This window comes from Grus americana, chromosome 2 (assembly GCF_028858705.1).
Source record: "Grus americana isolate bGruAme1 chromosome 2, bGruAme1.mat, whole genome shotgun sequence".
Classification (NCBI taxonomy): domain Eukaryota; kingdom Metazoa; phylum Chordata; class Aves; order Gruiformes; family Gruidae; genus Grus; species Grus americana.
The window spans coordinates 84879431-84900876 of NC_072853.1; the positions used below are offsets into that span (position 1 = coordinate 84879431).

A 21446-nucleotide genomic window follows, 5' to 3' on the forward strand; every position below is an offset into this window, starting at 1 on the left:
AGTTTATTGTTGGATTCTTCTGGAAAACAGTAACAAATCTATGTATGCTCAGGAATCCTTCAAATATGTTCATTTTGAAGAAGCCAGTCCTCATAGTATATAGCTACCTTCCGACATCATGACAGGGAACGTTTTATGTCATAAGAATTGTATGCAATAAATGGAGAACTGTAGATAGGTAAAAATTCTCCAAAACCAGCAAAAACTTTATACCAAACTTGGCTTCTCTTCATACAAAGAATCAAACCCAGTCATTTAAGCAAATTTACAAGAAAACTAAAGCCAGCCCATATTTTGACACGGGCTGTAAAACCACCCACTGCTCTCATTGTATCACATGTCCTTGGTGCACTGAATCAGCACATCTCCTGTCACTCACTTCAAGAAAGGTTTGCCGCAGCAGATATTTTTCAGCAGAGCAGGGTATGAGTAAGGGACAATGGGAGGGAAGCCTTTGAAAAGTTATAAAAAGAAAGAGAAAACAAAAGGGAGAGCAACGAATGAAGCAAGCGGAGAATACAAAAGTGAAGGAACGGGGTGGGCTGGTGGGAAATAAAGAAAACTGCACATGGGTGGGAAATGATTAATTTTCTAACAGTTTATAAAAATAGGTAGTGAATCTGGAAAGGAATCAATTGAGCCAGCGTAGGAAAACTCATGTATCTTTATGCATGTTTTAGGTGAAAGAACATAAAGAGAAATGACTTCACTTCTGATATGGAGGCTCCCTAACCCTGGGCTAGCCTCTCCATCTGTGTGTAGCACCTCTGTGCAAAATACTGAAAAAGACAAACGAGTCCAGAAGAAAAGATTTTCTGCCACTCTGCTATTTTGCTGTGAAGTATTAAATTCTTAGGAATAGTAACACAGATGGGTAATCAGGAAAATATTTTTATAATTCTGTCTTTAAGAATAGGAACTTGTTAGTTTTTTGTTATTAATAAGAGCTCTGAAGCAACCCATCTGAATATGTTTGCAACTTAATCACAGAATTCCTATGTTGATTTATGCAATTTATCTTATCTTCTTCAGTTTCTTTAGTTCTCCTTAAATCTTAAAACTTCAACTTTAAAGATCATTATGTCCCACTGGTCTTCAGTGCTGCTGGTATGTTTGATTTATGTTCTTCTAAATTTGTCCCATGTTGTTTAGTCCTCCCTCAGGAGTTGAATGAGAACCTCAAACAAAATGTGGTCTAGTCTCAGGACTATTGGAACCATAGCTGGATTACAGGAGAATGGGGACAGCAGGGTGAAAGAGGAATCAACTGAGCCGTTATGTCCAGGGTTGAGTACTGTCTTGGATATAACACTGCAGCATCATGTCAGGTGAAATTTTGCTACGGGGACCTCACTTGCAAACTCTGACAGAAGATAGATACACTTCTTTCAGCCAGCAAAGAACACACGGGTCTTGTCTACATGTCCTCTTTCCTCTTGCAACTCAGAACTGATTTCATGACAGCGTTGAAGACATATCAGACCTTTATGTTATGCCAGGAGAAGAGAGCGCACCCAGGGGCAAGTGCTGAAGTCTATTACATAGAGGTAGTGCAGGGATTGACCCTCATGGCCAGGACATAAAAACGTTTTTAATTTTAATGCAGTGTGTTTCAAGGCATCTTGGGAACCTACTCACAGAGAATGCTTCACACCGAGTATCTTTCTTTGATAGTTTGTCTCCTTTTTGAGCTCTAAGGTTTTCTCTTTCATCTTTCTCTAGCTTTTATTACCACTTGTTTTATTTAAAGTATGTATATGAAAGGACAATGATGCCTTCTGAAAAAGAAAAACATGCAATATCTTCAGTTAACTATGCCACATGATCCACAGTTTGCTGTCAGTTTTTCTTTATTGTGCATTTTCCATTATACCTGTTACATTGGTTTTTGCCATTGATCCTAGCTCAGGCAAGAATTTAAATGACTGCTAATTTAAGAATGTTGTGGGTCTCATTTACTGCAGAATAACAAACATTTGTTGAAACTAAGTATCTGCTAAGTGCTGTTGTGAAGCTGTGTTTGAGGCTGATCTCTTTGTTAGGTTTCTCTTAAATATTACCTAGGAATTCAAACATAGTTCTTTTCATGCAGAAATTTGAGAAACTAAACTCTAATAAATCCAGAATGAGCCAGTGTTCCTGGATAACATGTATACTAAAAACAAATGGGGACTAATGGAAGCTATTCAGTATCTTAAATTCTTAATGCTAGAAGTCATGGTTTGATGAAAGCTTCTGTTAGGATGAGTTTAAATAAAAATATTTATATTGTGGAACTCCCAGCATTATGAGTCCAAAGGCATTACATATATTAGTTGAAAGAAATAAAAGCTGAGAACACTTTATTTTTAAAAATACCCCCACCCACCCCCAATTCTTTCTTGTATGAAAATAGCAGAATTTAAATTTGATGCATATGTCCTATAAAACACACCATCATGTTTGTATGTAACAAGAAGATCAGGCTAGTCTGTTAGTATCATTTATTTTCATCCTCCCTAAACTATGGGATGCAAATACCATTATTCCCTCCTTGTCTTTGGCTTCAAGTGGCTCATTCAGCTTTTTATTATGTATTCATTAATTTCTCAGTAAATCAAATCATTCGGTTTTGTGACCCCAGTACTCATTTTCATTCCTTATTCATGCCGTGAACTTCCATTTATCTGTTAGAGAATAGGCAATGAATCAGAAGTCATTTCACCCTTAGAAAAATGAGCCTAGTTCCTTGAGTTCATTTATGATATCTCAGATTTTGAGCAAAATTTAAAGGAGAAAGACAATTAGTGTCCTGGCAGCCAAGAAGTAATTTGAACAGAGGTTGTTTCCAGTCAGCTGGATATCTGAGAAATGCTTCATTACTTCATGACCTCACAAAGCAAGTGACAGTAGTATACTATACTATAAGGGTGTTATAAAACTGCTATTCTTCTGTAGTTATTATTTGTTATTATATTAGAGAAATATTGATTTAACAATAGCAAATTTAAGCAAGTGTACAAATATTTTGGAAAGGGTGCATTCTTACTACAGCATCTCAAAACCCTATCTGTCTTTGTAGAACTTCCTCAAATAGTATAGGTTACACTCAGCAATCCACTGTGAGAAGTTGATAAAATCTCTTACACTCTTTCTGTTCCTTACACATCTGGAAAGGAAGTCCCTTCATTTGTAACTCTGCAGAATTAGATTTTAATCTTTTGAGGCAGCAACTATCTCTTATTGCACATAGGACTGGGACTACCTATCCTGATTACTGTCTGTGAGACATACTGTGGTACAAATAATTTAATAATAAAAATGTATTTTTAATTAAAGCATCTTAATAATATTTACCTGTACATATTCTATATCATATAAACTGTGGACCTGAACCATCGCAAAGTGAGGTGATGGGAATGTAAGCATCTGCTAGCATAAACGTAATTCTTAGAATATTGAAACTTAATTGCATAGACTGAGTTCTTTATGCAGAACATTTCAAGCCACATTGGCTGTTCTCACGCTGACAAATAATAGGCGATGAGAACAGGCAATAAAAGGTGGAAAGATATGTAACAAGGACAAGAAAAGAGGGGGAAATAGCTGGGAATTCAATTTGTGAAGGAAAAATACAATGAAAGAGTGTTAATATGAAAGTGTAATCAAGAAAACTGGGACTATCATAGTTAATATGATGCTATGTGTATATTTTTTTATAACATTTTTAAACTTAATTTAAAAATCCTTATAACCACGTTTGAAGGAACTCTTCATCCATTACAGTTCCAGTCTGAATGCACTTGCCAACATTCACGAACAGCAACCAAAGCTAATTTCATCAGGCCACACACTGCTTACATTGAAGAATCTTGTGTTCAGGAAGTCAGTCATGCTTACAGACAAGGCTCAGCAAAAACCAAACCTTTTTCCAGTTCAGCACTAGCAGACTAGTTTTATTCCTTACCAATATATGGTGATACTCCATAAATCAGAGACAATCAATATATGCATTTTGAGCTGTGTGCAGATCACACAGTGGAAATTTATCATAAGATGGGCATGAGGACACTAGAAAATGAAAACCAAAGCTGCCAGATTGCCCTAGATTCAGAAGCACATCTATCTCAGCCTCATCTCCCAGTGCAGCTTACAAATTTATACATTTTATACCTACGGACCTTCCTCACACACTCTTCGAAGTGCTGTCCCCTGCCAGATTGCTGCAGTACGCTGCACGTGCACCGGGAGTCAGAGATGTGGAGGTTGGGACCAGCGAGGGAGAGCAGGGATTGTTTTGTGACCATCTTACTACTGGATAATTTCCTTATTCTGGGGAGGTTATGAGATGATGGAGTGTTCAGAGCAAGGTGGGTCTATGGCAACAAAGAGGATAGTTTGTGTGAAGATTGTCAGCTGTGTAGAAGCCACTTTACCTTGTTATCCTAATGGGGAACCAGAAGCATGAGAGTGTGTGGAAGAGACAAGGGTTCATAAGGGTTCTTAGAAGCAAACAGTTTGCAGACAAGTTGGGATAAGAAGAGTGAGGAGAGCAGCCAGAGTTCTTAGACCATTATTAATGAAAAGGATGGCCTATAATTATAATATGTCAGTTAACCTGGACATTGCTGTCTTTAGAAACCATGGAGGAAAGATCTGGGGAAGATAGAAAAGGGGTGTGCGCATCCTTCTTTCATAGAATTATGCAGTGTCATCTGCACTATTCACCCTGCCAGTTGCTGGTAGGGGATGGGGCTTTTTAACGGTCAGTTACTCCTATAGCAGCCATAAAGACGCTCTCTGTGGAACATGTTGGAACTAGGAGGGCATTGTTGGTTGGGGAAATTTGTTGTGAAGGAAAATGAAGAGATGGAGATAGACCAGAATCTGAGACGCATGATGGATACTGGGGAGCAAACTCTCACACTAAGATTTTGTCTCATTTGAAAACTTGTGTCATGTGAATGAGAGGGTAAAATACCTTCTGTGCATTCAAAATAGGGCACAGTTTTAGTTCAGGGCTCCCATTAGGCAAAGCATCTCTACAAGAAAATATCTAAAGACATGCTTGAAGTACACATTCTGAATAAGAATAGACTTAAACATGTGGTTTATGTGTTTTTTTCCAAATAACAATCTAATCAGTATTTATCGGGAAGGAAAATGCTGGTGTTTGTTACTTAGTTCAGAATAGGCATGCCTTAAAGTATAATGGAGGTTTGAATGTAAAATGAGAAATGATGGGCATCTGCTGTGGAGGTCCCACTGGGGACAAACTCGTAAGAAAGCATAGATTTCTAACTTCTGCATCTTTCTGAGGTCATATTATAGCAAGGGTGAGAAGGCCCTGCCTTTTGCAGAGCTACCAGCCTTTCTCTTTTAGAGGCAGCTGCGTTGGCTAGGAAACATTATGGCCTCAAACAGGGTGAAACAAATTGATGTCTGGCCTCAGAAGCCACAATGGCTTATAGCTGCGATTGTAAATCCCTTTCTCTTTCTCTCCTCTGCCTTCTGGTGCCTTTTCCTTCTGTTTAACATAGAATAGCTTTCAGAAGGAAAATGTGGTGTTTCTCAGCTGAAATACCACAATTAGAGTGTGAGTACTGAGTGAAAGACACCTTTTCTGATAAACAGTCTAAGGCGGCTCTCATACAAACAATGAAACCCCTCATATTTCATTCAGTTTAGGATTCAAGTGAAAGGAAGTACCTCTTCTTCAGTCCTCTGAGGTGGCTTTTTTCACTGAAAGGTGAAATGCCAGGTAGGTTTTACTGCTTTCTTGTGTTCTTGCAGAGGTGAAGATATAGGACATTGTAGAAAGTATGTTGTGTATGGATTTTCTCATACTACATGTACAGTATGCTTATACTACTGTATGCAGTATACAATAGTATGTAGTATTGTACTCTGTATAGCTCTTCTTTCCTACATCACAATATATGAAATATATATTTCAGCCTCGTACATACCTTAAAAATGTCTATACCTGTGTTTGTTTTTCTTTTAATTCAAATTCACAGCCTGTTTGCAAGATGCCACTTATGCAATCATATGTACATCACATTAAGCAATAGTAGATACTATGTAGAAGAGGTTTTTACTTTCATAGCCAGTGGTTTTTATTGAGAATACAGATGGTAATTTGAAAAGTTTTCAATTTCAGGAGTATTCGGTTTCATTTTCATAGCCATACTTCCTTTTGTAAGTTATGAATAAGATGCTTGAAATTACTCTTGTAGTCTTTCTGTCTTTTTTCTTTTTCAAGGAATACTATGCAGAGTTCTTTGTTCCATATAAATTGAAAGACATCCTGGTACTTTTTCATAGCCATACACTAAAAGCAGCCACTTATATACATCTAAACAAAATCTATCACAACTAATATTTGTTATGATAGTGGTAGTGAACTGCAAGTGGCATGCTGTTGCAAAAAGATAGCAAGGGTAGGGGAAATGAGCACATCAAGACAAAGACTGCAGGGAAAATTCACTATGCAGTGCTCTGTTTCTTGTCAAATGTGTTACTAAATGAGGCTTATAGCAGAAAAGCAGCACTGTTTGATTATATGATTTTAGATGGAATTTTTTTAAGAAATAAAGAACAGAGCTAAATTCATGGAGGCTATGATGGGACTGTGGCAAGTGTATTACATGGCACACTCAGTTGTCCTGTTCCCCCAATCACCCCTAGCAAGAATGTGACTGTGCAAAGGCAGTGCAGCCCCTTTTCAGCTTGCTTGGCTTTCTTCTGATGGAAATCAGGTTGAGAGGCAAGGTATGTGGTAGTGCATGCATGTGTCTTCACAGACGTTGAGCCATGATGCCACTGGATCTCATACCTAAATGTGGGAACTAGAAAGAGTTTCCCAGTCCTGTAGTTTAGGCATAGCTAGAGGGATGTAGTCATTGCAACATTTATTTTAGATTCTTAACAGAATTCACAGCTGGAGTTACTACTCCTATTCCTGTAGAAGCAATTTGGGGAGATTTGTACAACTATGACCTGGAATCATAACAGCCAGCTGGCTGAACAGGGGACTTCTTTTAACCTGTAAGTAATAACAAATCTTCTTAATGGTGAATGGTATGCTATATATCTTACATTTAGGCTAAATGAAAGAAGCAATGAAACTCCCACATGGAGTAAAATAGCTGAAAAAATAAACCAGAGCAAAAAGATTCTCATGAGAAATGAGAGAGAATGATATCTGAGGAGTGATAGAAAAGAGTAGTTTTAGTTTGTTACTGTGTTTTCCTGTACGTGTCTACGAGGCAAAAAGTAGAAAGCAAGCAAGAAAAGCCAGTCATTTGTGCTGAAAGGGCGTAAAAGACAAGATTCCTTAAGTTACAGGACTATCTGGAAAAGTAGCCTTGGAAACCATTTCATGTTTGTTCATCCTCTTCAAGGAAGCAGGATTTCACGATGTTTCTTTAATAACAACTGAGAGATCACCAAAAGGGAAATAACAGTAACATCCCTTCTTTTTCTCTCTTCTCCAGACTGATTCCCACAGAGAACAGCCCCGCGGGATGTTGGTAGACTGAACAATACTGACCTAGGGTGAGTGCTGGAGAACATGGTTTCAGACTATGCTATCAGGGCTTTGGTCCTCTTAAAAAAACAAACCAAAACAAAACAAAAACCTGTTAATCTCTAACAGACTTATTTATTTGACCATGCTGAGTAACAGTTTATCATTTGTGTGTTCCAAAACACTGTGAAAATTTGACTCATCAGAGAATCAGTTTGATTTTAGAATATTGCAAAGTTAATGCCCCATTACACAATAAACTATAATACCATTATCTCGTTAGTATTTGCAATAAATGACTTTTTTTTCATTACCCCATTAGGAAGCATCTGGTCTCAAGTCAAGAACTTTGTCATAGTGCAAATGTAATGACATACCAAATGTGCTCATTTTTTATGCTGTTACAGTGAAGTATTAATCGTGTGGCTGTCAGACATCCATGGGCAAAATAAAAATTTCCTCGAATAATTTAGCTGTAGTCTTGCCATAAACTGCATGGGAAAGACAGAGTGAGCTCTAAGGGATGTGACTATTAGCTGCCACTTGTCTTCTAAGGCTAGAAGACTAAAAGAATAGTTGGTGCTAGTAAAGGCCAGGAGATACTCCGGTAATGGCTTCTGTAGAAACCTTTGGGATTGCTTTGGGAAAGGAGCTAAACGGAACTGCATTCCAAAACAGAAGGAATTGTGAGGGTGAGCCAACAGACTTTGGGTAGGAAGAGCTGAAAATTAGGTCAAAACCTTTCTTATTTGCTTCAATACTGATGAGCAAAAGTTGTAAGGTTTTATGTCCTGTTTTCACTATGCATTTTTGTTGGTTAATGACCAAGAATAGTCTTTATGAAATGAAGCCATTTGCATAGGCTGTCATGTGGAGCCAGGGCAAGAAACAGATGGACTTAGATACCAGCTGTTTGGAGGGAACAGGAAGGCAAATTCAGGCTTGAAGAGAATGACCATAAATCAATGACTACTGGAATACATTTTCGTCCAGTACTGGAGTGGTCCTGATATACTTGGGTTAACTAAAGCTGCACATATTAGACTGTCTGATGCTAATCAGCATGAGGTTTTTAGGCAGCTGATTTAATTTTGATGTTTATGAAAATTTCTTTTGTTAATTCATGAAAATAGCCTGCTGGATACATAAACACTTGGGTTATGTCTGGTCAATCCTCGTATCTTATGCCAGAAGGGCTGTTTAATTTAAACTTAATATGAGGTTTGGTTCTGCAAAGTAATTTTGATTATGTTCAGCAAGGCATTTCTTTCTGTGTCACTGGAAAGAAAAGTGTATGACTTATTTTATGTTTTTATTTTTTAAGTTACCATAAAATGCCAGTTGTTAAAATACATGTTTTGGACAAGAACAGATATCAAGAAGAAAAGTTAAATGCTGTGGTACTCTTCTCTCTAAGTAATGACTAACTCCAAAGGTGTCGTGTACACTACGCTGTTAATGGGTTACGGTCCTTTTGTAGTCCTAACCAATAGACTGATTCTAGACAACATCAGATTGATCTTTTGGCCTCGTGGTTGTCTTACTAAGAGTTACTAATATTCAGCACCTTATCCCCTTTATTTCTTTGTCAAGAAATTCTTGCAGTCTTTTCCTCTACAGCTTGCCCACATGGAGGGTAACAACCAGCTGTTGCTACTGGATGCCATCAGCAGGTCCACAGAACGAATGTATGAGTTCAGTCATGTTGGTGAATCATGCGGGTGTCTAGATGATGCCTATGAGTGGAAAAAGAATCATAGTTTCTCTATAACTACGCAAGAAATTGTACAAGGATATTTAAAAAACCCTCTGTGTAGTATTATTTACAGATACAGGTTGTGGAGTTAACTACTGAAAATTAGGAAATGCCATCATTCAGGGTTTTCTTGATACAGTCTCTTGATATAGCTAAATGCCTTATCTTAGAACATAAATTGTAAATGTCCATCATTGCATTCTCAGTTTAGATTGACTAACACATGATTTTTCTTTCCTATCTTGGACAACTTTGGTTATGTCAAATAGCCAAAATTTTGCCAGTGAAGTTTCTTAGTTTCTTTTCTTGCTACCATCAGTTGAGGTGCTACTTCTTTACTTTTAGTTGAGTCAACTCAAACAAAAAATGTGGTAGAGAAGTGAGGAGCATATCTTTTCCAAATTCCAATAGCTATGCATTAGGAAAAAAAAAAAAGGTTGATGAAATGGATTATCCTCTATCACAGATACTCAAAAAAAAAAAATTACTTTCCTACTCAGTCTTCCAAAAATGCATGAATGCTTTGTTTCATTATGCAGTATTGAAAAATTAATTTGTAAGCTATATTCCTGCCTATAACAAATAAAATTTCCTTTAATATTCCAATTTTGTTCTTGACAAGATTTCTGTAGTAATATTCTGCATTTTCTGCATCATACACCAGAAAACTTTGTAAGTAATATGTAAAGTTCCTTCCTCACATATATTATTTTGTTTGTAGCATTATTCCTTTTAATATTTTAGAGTTCTTTGCTTAATAATGGAATATAACATACCAATATAACAATTCACTTTATTGTAAATGCTTCTAAAAATCTGCATTTGTGTAGTTTAGTAATCATCAAATATGTTATAAATTGCCTCAATACTAATTACTTTCTGCAAGTCAGAATGTATGCTATAAATCATCTTTGCTTTTCAAAGTTCTGATTCAGAAGCTATAAAGACTGTCTTCTGATCAACCGTATAGAATGATGGTTTCTTCCAGTCTTATGTCTCCTGCCTTTCAGTTCTCCTCGAAGCGATTTGTGGATGTAAATACACCACCCCACCCAGCCCCCTCACCCCCCAATTGGGATGCCATCTGTTAGGTTAGCTAGTGATATGTCACTGACAATGCATTTATTTATGTTCAGTATATCACAGCTCTTGTGAGTATCTGTGGTGAAGCAGATATTTCAAGGAACCTGAACAAGATCAAACTGCCATGAATGCTTCTGTTATCAATAAAGAGCTGCCGTAGATCTGCAGACCAATGTGATTTTTAAGAATTCACTGGAACAATGGCCTGAATGGAGGGAAAAGTTATGACAACATCAAAGTTTCCCTTTGCGTTTGTTATTGTACTATGACAACAGTCCCTAAGCATAGCCATAGGCATAATAAGCAGTTGCCTAGGGCAGTAGATAGTAGTCCAGTGGCAGCCAGATGTTCCTTTTAGTGATTTTGTTAGTATGAACTGCTTGTCTTTGCTCTATGTCCACTTTCATCTTGGGTACACACTGACCTCTTTGGTGCTGGAGCAAGAGATAGGACTGCAGTAATTTGCTGTCAGCACATTGATTCAAGATAATTCCTTATTTTTCCCCTTTCTTGCATAGCTAAAGCCAGAGACACATCAAGGAGGTAATAGTTTGTGAAATTCCTGGCTCATTGAGTGAGTCCATGATCTTCAGTGATGAACTGAAGTCTGGTGACTTCTTAAACCCAGCTGTTTGGCTGTCCTATGTGGTCACTCCAGCATGATCTATTGCTTTAAGTTAGCTTTTAAAAAGTATAAAACATCTCCTATCTTAAGTATGTACGAAAGACTGACCTATGTGAACATTACTGCATTTGCAGGAACAGTTTCAACTGACTATTGAAGGTGTCCTATCTTCCTATTTATCTACAGTCTGGTCTATTTTGGAGCAGCCAGCACCCAGGGAGTCTTTAGGATAGCCATATTCTCCATTCAGGATGCAGATTAATAATTGAAGCATGCAGATAATGCTTACCAATTTGTCTAGGCACAGCAGGAGCTGCCTGGGGGACTCTCCACAACTGTAATAGTTAGATCATGTGACATAGTCACGCAAAGGTAGGGAGGAATTCAGTCAATCCTGTCTCAAGTCAGTCCATTGGTTCTTCTGTGCAGAAAGTAGCTGTGGAGGTCCTGGACCACCCAGTGAACTCTGGGGTAGCTCTGAGGATTCACTGGGCCTCCTAAGAGTATTCATCAGCTGGTTTATCATATATTTTTGTGCTGTTTTGAAGAGCTAGTTTACATGTTGCATCTATTATAAGTCTTTTTTAAATCCTGAACTCTAAACTAGCCTGCAGTGTTGGGGTATGGCACATTAAAGAAAAAAAAAAAAAATAGAGTTGCCCACGTACAGAGCTACTAGAAGAAATACTCCCCCAAAGGAAGGAAACATTGTCAGTTGCCATTAGCTGAAACTGGCTGTGAAGTTCTGATTTGACATAAGGCGGAAAAATTGCCCACCTTGAGCATAATTAAGCATTGGAATGCATTGCCCAGAGAGACTGTAGAATCTCTGTGCTTGGAGGTTTTTACAGCTGAACTGGACAAAGTCCTGGACAACCTGTTCTAATTCAGTGTTGACTCTACTTTGGGTAAAAGATTGAATGTGAGGATCTCTTGAAGTCCCTTCCAACCTGATTTATTCTATGATTCTGTGACTCTATGAGAATTGGAGAAAATAAGCATCTGAAGCAAGGAGATAGCCATCTGAAAATATGGGGGGGGGAAAAAGATTATTTTTAATAGGTTAAATCTAACTTCTTCCCCCCCCGCCTTCTTTTTATTTTAAAATGGGAGCAAACATCCCTGTAGATTCTCTATTATAGCCAAAACTGACTATTAACTAGAATATTGTATGCAAGACTTCTTTTATATCACCAGAGTGGAAGAATTGGTTTAGTCATTTTTAAAGTACATGTCCACACTGTACACAATGTCATTTGCTCAAGATGAAAAGTAAAAATTAAGAACATCCATCAAAAAGGAAAGAAAAGGGACATAGAAAGTGGCAATAATGCTGTGAAAAGGTTTGACCTTTGTTTACTTCACCTACTTTAGCAACTTTTTCACAAGCAGTTTCCATGTAATGGAGTTACTTCTGCAGAAAATTGGAATAACATTACAGTGAATCTAGTTCAAAGAAGACTTTTTTATCTACTTTACAGGGCAGAATCAGGTCCATAAATCATAGCAACTCTGGTCTGAAGGGAAAAAAGATTTCCCAATGTCATACACGTTCTTAACAGAATGAATTGCCTAAGGAAGGTATTTATGAAAACAGTAACCAAAAGTGTAAGCCAGGAGAAATCTTCTGGTGAAATTGGGGTAATATATCAAAGTGACAGAAATAAGACAGTAGGGTTTCTTTTAATCAGTGAGTTCTGTGTAATTAAATGTGGTGTAACCAAAGATGACTTTTACTGCAAAGAAATGAAAATATAGACATGTTTACATATTTGTTATCGTACCTCTTTGGTAAGAGTGAAAAATAAAATTACAAGGGAGTGAAAAGTATACATTTGCTTCAGAAGTAAAGCATAAAGGCAACACCTTTGATCAATGGATGTTGTTAGGGCCAGCCAAAGCTCTTTAAATTAGGAGTTCTCTGGTTACAAAGCAAATCAAGGTAAAGAGGGACCACATCATTTAACTTACTAGGTTATATAAATCAGAATCAGAGCCAGGAATAGTTGGGAATATTCCCATGTATTTGCTAATTATGCTGCCATTCACAAATAATGTTAAAGTAAACAAAATTCATGGAATATTTCACAGCTACTCTTGAAAGTCAGCAACATATATGAAGAAAAAGTGATTTCCTTCAAAGTGTTAAAAATGCTGTGCTTCAAATCATTGCCATTAAAAACTGAATAGTTCAATCATGAGAGCTAAATGACTGTACGGTAGGATGGCAAGCACTGCAGCAGCTGGGTAAAATAGATGCCTGATTTTTTTATAGCATGCTGTCTTGAAAGAAACACAGTTGTTGAGGATGTTTCAAATATAGCTTCTTGAATTGATTGTATGCAGTGCAGAAAGTTGATTTATGTCATGAGTTAGCATGTGATATTCAAGTGTTTTCATTGCTGCTAAAACAAACAACAACAACAAAAAAAACCCCAGCAAAAACTTTTCTATATTCAATATTAAGTTTATAAACCACATTGACATACGCCTGACCCTGAAATGCCATCTGATTTTCATGGACTTCTGAATATATTTCACATCACATTCTGTTGTTCTTTCGAGGATGATCTTTTAACCCTCTTTAAAATAATTTTGGTGAAAATTCAGAACTCTCTGTTCAGGGTAAATCCTCAAGTCAATAAGAATTTAGTCTGAAGACTGACTTCAAGATTGAACACCTTCCATTTTAGCTTGCTTACTTTGAAGACAATTAACTTTCTGCAATGCTGCTAAGTAACCTTTCCTAATTTTTTCCCTTTGCAGCTATTTGTCTGGCTCATCTTATTTTCTCTCCATTGACTTGATTTATAGTGACAAAAGGGAAGGGAGATATACAACATTTTCATGCTGATTCATGGGTAGGTAAGCAAATGTTTAAGCGCATTCTCCCAAGGGTTGAAGTCTTTCACCTTTACTTATATCTAGGTCTGTTTGCTGAGTGAGATATCACCCAGGGGAAAGTAATGGTGAAAACATGAGATAATACAGAAATATAAGCTATAATTAGTCTGGGAAACTGGTGACAATATTCTCTATTCTGACAACTGTTTCAGAATACTGTTGTTTCAGAAAGTCAGCAGTGATGGGATGACTCTGTTTAACATCTAGCCTGGTGGTTTCTACGTGTATTTATAAAGGTGACTGTAGATTTACACTTAGACTATTATCAGCATTTGGTTGCCTCAAAGCAAACTATATAGTTCCTGACAAAGGATCATGAAGTTTACATCTCATCAGATTAAAAATTACTTTGGGAATGCTCAAGTACGTAAATCTGGTGTGTCTCCTGCTGTTTGTTCCTTGAAAACTTCTTTACAGCTGAACAAATCCACCAGCTGGTGTGCATAATGCACAGATATAGTGTCCAGTCTCTTTGGATTACTATATGTCAGGATTTTTCATGGACTGTAAAGAGGAGACTCTCTTTAAAAAAAAAAAAAAAAAAAAAAATCTACTGCTGAAATAAAAATGTATGGTTTTCCAAGTCTGAGCAGCAATATCTGCTCTCACAAACATAGACATCTGAAGTAATTTCGTTAACTCTATACACCCCCTCTGGGTATATTTGATGAATGCTGAAAAAAGACTTTTACAGCTTTTAATTAAGAGAATTCTGCCCCATCGGAAAATTGTACAATCAGGTTGGAGCATGTTACCCTTTACCTTGGGACATATGAGGGAAGAAAGTCAAACCTTGGGCCTTGATTTAAAGATGGCATGGTCAGGTCTATCAAAAGCCCTGGGAAAGTTGAGTTTCCAGTTGTATATGACCATTAGTGGGAGTTGAACATTTTTAAAATTATATTCCATGCCACAGAAATGACTACAGGTTTTATATTACGTTTTGAGTCACCACTGTGAATCATTGCACCTTTTTGTTTTCACCTGTGCACTTCCTGCAGCAAGTTAATTATAGCACTCGATGTCTGAATTTAGGTTGCTGTATGCCAGCTTTGCATGTACTCAGATTTTTTAGTATTGGTATTGAACAGGTAGGTTTTTAGAATTTTATCCAAAAGTTGCATCCTGAGTGGAACTGTCCTGGAAAAAAAAAGGACTTAAGCTGAACTTAATTATGATCGGGATATAATAGCTTACGAAAATCTCCATCATCTTCAGGTTAAAATGCTAATGTGATATTTATGGGTCATAATCCAGTTTTGCATGAACAGATGCAAAAAATGCCTCACCAGAAATTACATTATTACAGTATCATTTGAGACCACAAAGGAATCAGGATGTCTCTCTCTTCTGGCTATCTACTTTGGAATCACCTTCTCTGCAAATACAAACCCAACAAAAAGCCACACAAGTATCACATCACCACCTGAAGAATCAAATCCACCATCTGGTCAGAGGAGCCTACTAACAGCCTCAGGGGAATTGCCTACCAAACCTTGCTGAGACTAGCAAAAAATCCAGAGCCCTTTATTATGTGATCTGTGTGGCAGGAGCAGGAGTGATGCTAAAAATGGGGGACAGACAATAAAGCGGTAAGAGAAAAGCCAGCATGATGATTTATAGGCCTGATGTGTTAGCTGATCTAAAACCATAGATTTCCTTGAATTATTCTGGCAATAACATTCACAATGTATTTTTTAGTGTCTAGATTTTCGCCACTTCAATCTCTACTTTAAATCTGCAGATTTTTTTTCTTAAAAGAACTCTGTTTGTCTTAGTATGTCTACTAGTGGGAAGTTTCCGTTTAGCTGATTTAAATAATGTCATATACATTTTCATAGTTGTCCTTTGGATTTAACATCTTATTGATAGGAAAATTCATGACTCCAAGATATGTTTTAGTAGCATACCTGCAGGCTACAGTGATGCTTTAAAAACTTAAATCTGAGTAGAAGCATTTTAAAGCTACCAAACATACCCAGTGTCTTCAGTGTTGTCTGTTATTTCTCCTGGTAGTAATATTATGTTGACACATCATGCAAGAAGCATGCATAGGAGTTAGCTTCAGTTAAATAATTTAAAAAAATAATACTCTCACTAGTCAACAAAGCTTCATCTTAAATTTAATTTTTAAAGAAATGTTATTTCACCCTCTGAAAGCCTAGTTGACTTACACTAAGAAACACAGCATACTGTAAGAAAGTCTTTATAAGCTTGTTTTCATTAACTGTCACATTCATCAGAAGAGAAAGTGCTCACTGAATATATTTCCATCATAAATTATGTAAGAGGCTTGTTGAGTGTTTAGGAAAGGCGAGGTCTTATTTACTTACTTAAGAAAGCTTTTATATATCCTCAAACACAGACCATAAAAAACATAGACACGGCGGAAGGAAACTTACTTCCTTGTTTGGCACTTCATGAGCAATTATTTGTTTAGGTAAGTATCTGTGGTTCCTTAACATATAAGCATTAACATTTTTTTCTGTGATGCTGTGTGGACTACGACAGAGAAGAAGTAAACATTATCAGTGGAGATTCAAACCCTTCATTTTAAGAAAAAAAAAGTTTGCATATCACAATTCAGAGCTTTGATAAAGTGGCATTCAGAAGGAGAAGGTGAGATGAAGTCCTATGATGTCTTTTGCTCCCATGTGCACCCTAATCTGGGTGAGGTGGTTCATGGACTTCCGTATGGCGACTATAGGGTAATCTGTCACAGAGCTGCTTACCTTTTCTTTCCAACAGCCATGCCTCTGCCAGGACAACTTCAGACTCCTTTTTTCCACGATTTTCACATCAGCAACTATTCTGTAATTGGGTCTTCAATACAGTCCCCTTCCAGTCTGCCATTTGTCATCACAAAATCAGGAAAAGAGAGTAGATTAATTGCAGTGCCCTCTCTTGACTTATGGCTTATCCAGTTCAGTGCACCGTTAAGTAATTCACACAGAGTATTCCCAGGGTAAAGCTACATATTTTATGAGTCCCTTTTCTGAGATTCCTTTAAAAACTCCTTTTATCAGATTGCTTGCTTATGCTGTTTTTGTCAGAGACAACAGAAAAGTCTAGATGCTCCATTGTATTCAGGCATAAAAAAAATCCCAACGTACAATATAAGCACAGAAACGTGGCCCATGCAGATTTTCACGTGGCCCAAAGCTTTACATTCTATTAATATATATAATACATGTCTTCTGTGAACATTTCATGAGTTTCATTTTAAATATAAGGCAATATAAGAATGGCATCAGCTTGGTTGTTTGGGGTTTTTTTGGGGGGGTTGTTGTGGTTTTCTTTTTTTTATTATTTTTTTAGTATTATAGCAGTTTATCATGAATCTTATGAAAAGTTTTGTTCTCATACAACCTTTATTACTCCCTTTTTTCTATGGTAAAATAATGCATAATAATTTCCCTTCTGTTATTGCCCTCTCTGATCTGACCTTCAAATGTCAGACTTGCTGCTTTTTGATCATGCATATAATATGCACCTTGACTCACTTATGTGAAGCTATATCAGACAAAGGTCCTTTCATGATTCAGGCTTTGAGTGAAGTAATCATATTATATCCATCATTTACACAAAAAGAGCAGATATTTTAGCCACACAGCATCTTTCCTACTGGAGTAAAATAAAAGTGACACAAACACAAAAAAACCACCCCAGCTTAAAGCACAAAACCAAATGTAATATATGCTTTTTTCCAGACACTAGTGGTTGAGTAAAATCATATTGGATTGTTTAGAAGCTAAAGTAATTGTCTTACAAGCATACTTCAGTCTTTAGGCTATGTTTCACTCTACAAGTGTTTTCAGAACTGGTTCAATGCCTGCATAATATACTTAGTACCATTAATCTCTCCAATTATTGCATGTTAGCATAAAAACCCAAAATATTTTCTTCCTTATATAATTATTTAGCACTAATGTCTGCAAATTATTAAGCATCAGGTATCTTTAATTTACTTCATTATCAGTTGCATTTCTCTTTACCAATAGAAAGCTTTATATAACCCAGTAGGAAATGTTCATTTGTTCCCACAGTAGGTCAGCATAATGTTGTTTCAGATTTGGAAAACTGGAAGACATTAAAGATAGATGGCTAACAAAGGAAACTTATGCATAAAATCATTTTTTATGAGGAACTTAATATTTTCAGAGCCAATGAAGTCTGTTTAGAGCTCTCTAAATCAGAAAAAAAAATGAGGGAGAGCTTAGAAGGTCTCATTTTCTTCTCCCATTTAGCTATCTAGATCAGAAATTGCATGCTTTACTGAAGTGAAATGAGTTACGTAGATGTAATAGGAGTGTGAAGAAAACTCAGGTTTTGGAAAGATTTAGGTTTGTTAGAATTTGAATGGTTACTATTACTTCTCTTATAATTTCTTTACATGTGAAATCTATTCCACGAAAGCTTGACAGTTATATTTTTCCTTCATCAGGATGGAACATCAAATTCAAGAGCTTTCACAAGTATTTCCAAGGGGACAAAACAATGCCTGAAGGTCTTTGGTCAGTGTTACCCTTTCTCCTTATTGGCAGAAAAGGAAACAAAACTTTTCCAACTCCAGTTGCTAAGAAGATTGACCACTTACTTTCTTGATAGAGAAATTGTACTTATTTTACTCTCTACTTTTTTACACAACTGTGCTATGAAAAAATTTCTATCAAATAAAAGTTCTTCAGCATCACCAAGCTTTACATACTGTGAGAATCCAACAAATTAAAATGCTAAGTAGCCATAAGAATTATTTATTTATTTATTTATTTTCATTTCAGGTAGGCTACGAGATATATTGAGAACTGGAGTGCCCTGGGATGAGGCTACATGATGGGACAGAAATACCAGTCCCTGTGTACTTCCGGGTCATTTCCATGTGGGAAGGAATCTGGGCTATCCACCTCTTGACAAAATCATCATCTTTCTTTTCCAATGAAGCCAAGACATCCAGGCTGTTGTGATGTGTTTCAGGGAATCTCCTACTGAGGATGCCTGGAAGCCAAGGACTGATATGAGCATCACCCAATACCCATTCACTACTCAGCAGTCTCTGCTTTTAATGTAGGTAACTAGCGCGCGACAGGATTTCAGAAGAATCTCCTACCAGTATAGCCAGCTGATGTAATGCAAAAGTCTGCTGAGGTGTAATACTCTTCTTCAACCTGTTTCTTCCAGAATTTGTTGTTGTTGTTGCTCTTTTTACTTGGAACTCTTTTATAACCAGAAACTCTTATTACAGTTGGTTCTTGCGAACTCTCCCCCTTTTAAATGTGAACATTTTTAAAAAGAAGAAAAAAAAACCCCCAAATATTTGTTAAGAAGCTAGTTTATTTTGAAAGCATTTGGTATAATTTTTCATTGTTACAATCTTTATTCTTCATATTGTTAAACATTTTTCATTTACATCACTTCAACTAATTACATGCTTGGATTAATGGTTTTCATTAAGAATTATTGTTAAAGTTTTGTGAATGATGATTGATTCCTTTTTCTCTCAGGAAGGTAACTCTGATTCACTTAATCTGAATTTTTACAATCTCTTTTCAAACATATGTGAGTGCCTGTATCATAATAGATGTGTCATTACTCAGTTTGTGGCATATTTATGCTGGAGGACGACTACGATACCCCAGTGGTTTCATTTTCTGATTCTGATTTCCCAGAATTAATGAACTTGTAAGCAAGAAAGTATCTGTAATTATTCCTTTTGTCAGGAAGCCTTCTAGTGGAAGGGTAACCTTAAGGTAAATATAGGAGAAAGAGAGTCCAAATGCGTGTCCTTAGACTACCATGGAGAACTTGTCTGTTTTAAAGTTTTTGTCCTTTCAAGGTATCGTGGCCAGGACATTTATTTTGCCCTAAACTGGAGAACTGAATATTTGAAATAAGAGGTGGAGACTCCTCTTTCACAATTTTGGAAACCATCTGTTTTAAAAAAATGGGATTTAGGCAATTTTCTATGAAGCCAGTTTGTGAGACTTAAAAATAACCCCTTACTTCTGATCATCACTGTAAACAGTTCAGACCTGAGTGTTTAACTGGTTTCACAACTATAACACAAAAAAAAATATTTGAGTAAAAGGCAGACTTTTAATTGCAACTGATCTAGTTAATCCACAAAGCCCTATTTTATTCATGTTGTTTCCTAGGAGTTATTCATCGATGGAAAAGAGAATTTGAGTTACAAATTAATACTCCTTTTAGGAATAGAACTATGGGTCACTGACCCTTGCACCTGGATAAAGCATGTGGATGCATATTTCTCACGGACAACTCACTGGCTTGCATTTTACACCGTGTCATTTGTCATAGTTTTTTGCAAATAGCATTAGGAGGGGCTGATCTGTGCTACAGCTGCTGACTGGGGGGGGCCTGTCACCCCCAAAACATCTAGGATGGTGCATGCTATAGCAAACACAGTATTTGAACACTACCCCTCGCTTGACCAGTGGAAGGTGCTACTTTACAAAAGGCAAAAGAATTGACTATGGCAATGCTTCCAAGTTTGTTATCACAGATTATAATATATATATATCTGTGTAGGAACATGTGAAAGGCCTGTACAACTGAGAAAGAGCAATAACAAACAAATTAATAGTGTCCCTAGCACTCTGGAAATAGTGTGGTTTAATTTCAATAAAACTGGTAATAAGTGGATGGCCTCGCCTGGAAAGAATGGATCTGAATCCAGTGAAGAGACTGAGGTTTGTCAAACATGGAACTGCCATCTATCTTTTGATGATGTAATTCCACTATTTGCAAGGTAAACCAGATTCACACATTATACATGCAGATTCAGTTCGCATTACTAAACCTTCAGATTGAAGTGTTGCTTCCCTGCAAAATGCATGCTAATTTTAGCCGTGCTCTGTATCTGTCTGCAGGTAAATATCTGACAGGCAAAGTGACAGTAAGTGGCACTTACCTATGTGCTACTTTATTTGTGTGCTTTGTAGAATGAACAAAAATAACAAAGTTGTAAATGGCTTTTTTGGTATTTTTTTACTTTGGCTCTTTTGGAGTTGCATGGATGAGGAAAGTATATCTGAAGTTTGAGAGACATTTTGCTACATATCTTAGCAATACCAGATGTTAGTTTTCCCTTATCATCAACTAAAAGTTTCCTGCTTTCTTGCTGTATGTGTTCTGAAAAATAATGTGTTAATTTCTTCCTCCACCTTTGATAAACTGCGGGTTACACCTTATTGGACTCTATCCTGGGACCTCTCAAGTCTGGGATACCATTACAGCACTTCCACTGCTTCAAGATTACTCATGTGCCAGGAAGACCAGACCTCTATGTATGAAATACCTGCAGAGAAAAAGGATACCACTAACAGAAGGACACTTACTGTGACCTACGAGGTGTCCCAGGGCATCTGTACGTATAGACAGGGCTCAACGAAAAGCATTATTGGCAGTGGAACAGGATTGATTCAGAAAGATGTTGAAAAATCTTGATCTACACGCGTGAGACCTGATGAGAGGCATCACAGAGTGCCTAAAGAGCTTTATGTTTGTTTCTTTTGGCTATTCAAACTTATAAATTCTGGTTCCTCCCTTTG

At 36.9% G+C, this 21446-nt stretch overlaps 1 long non-coding RNA gene across 1 annotated transcript; it reads left to right on the forward strand.

Annotated features, from left to right (window-relative positions):
* Positions 1 to 15362: 15362 nt before the first annotated feature.
* LOC129202952 (uncharacterized) lies at positions 15363 to 18376 on the forward strand. Its single transcript, XR_008575876.1, has 3 exons — positions 15363 to 15470; positions 16244 to 16318; positions 18323 to 18376. It is a non-coding gene; the product is annotated as an uncharacterized LOC129202952 (long non-coding RNA).
* The last annotated feature ends 3070 nt before the right edge of the window (positions 18377 to 21446 follow it).